Source organism: Mizuhopecten yessoensis, unplaced genomic scaffold, assembly GCF_002113885.1.
Source record: "Mizuhopecten yessoensis strain PY_sf001 unplaced genomic scaffold, ASM211388v2 scaffold7615, whole genome shotgun sequence".
Classification (NCBI taxonomy): Eukaryota; Metazoa; Mollusca; class Bivalvia; order Pectinida; family Pectinidae; genus Mizuhopecten; species Mizuhopecten yessoensis.
In genome coordinates this window covers 33,652-33,930 of record NW_018407136.1, presented here as the reverse complement: position 1 = coordinate 33,930, position 279 = coordinate 33,652, and positions in this window count along the sequence as shown.

Below are 279 nucleotides of genomic sequence, written 5' to 3'. Positions count from 1 at the left end.
GTCTACCCACAGTACAGGTACGTCTACCCACAGTACAGGTACGTCTACCCACAGTACAGGTACGTCTACCCACAGTACAGGTACGTCTACCCACAATACAGGTACGTCTATTCACAGTACAGGTACGTCTATTCACAGTACAGGTATGTCTACCCACAGTACAGGTATGTCTACCCAGAGTACAGGTACGTCTACCCAGAGTACAGGTACGTCTACCCACAGTACAGGTACGTCTACCCACAGTACAGGTACGTCTACCCACAGTACAGGTATGTCTAC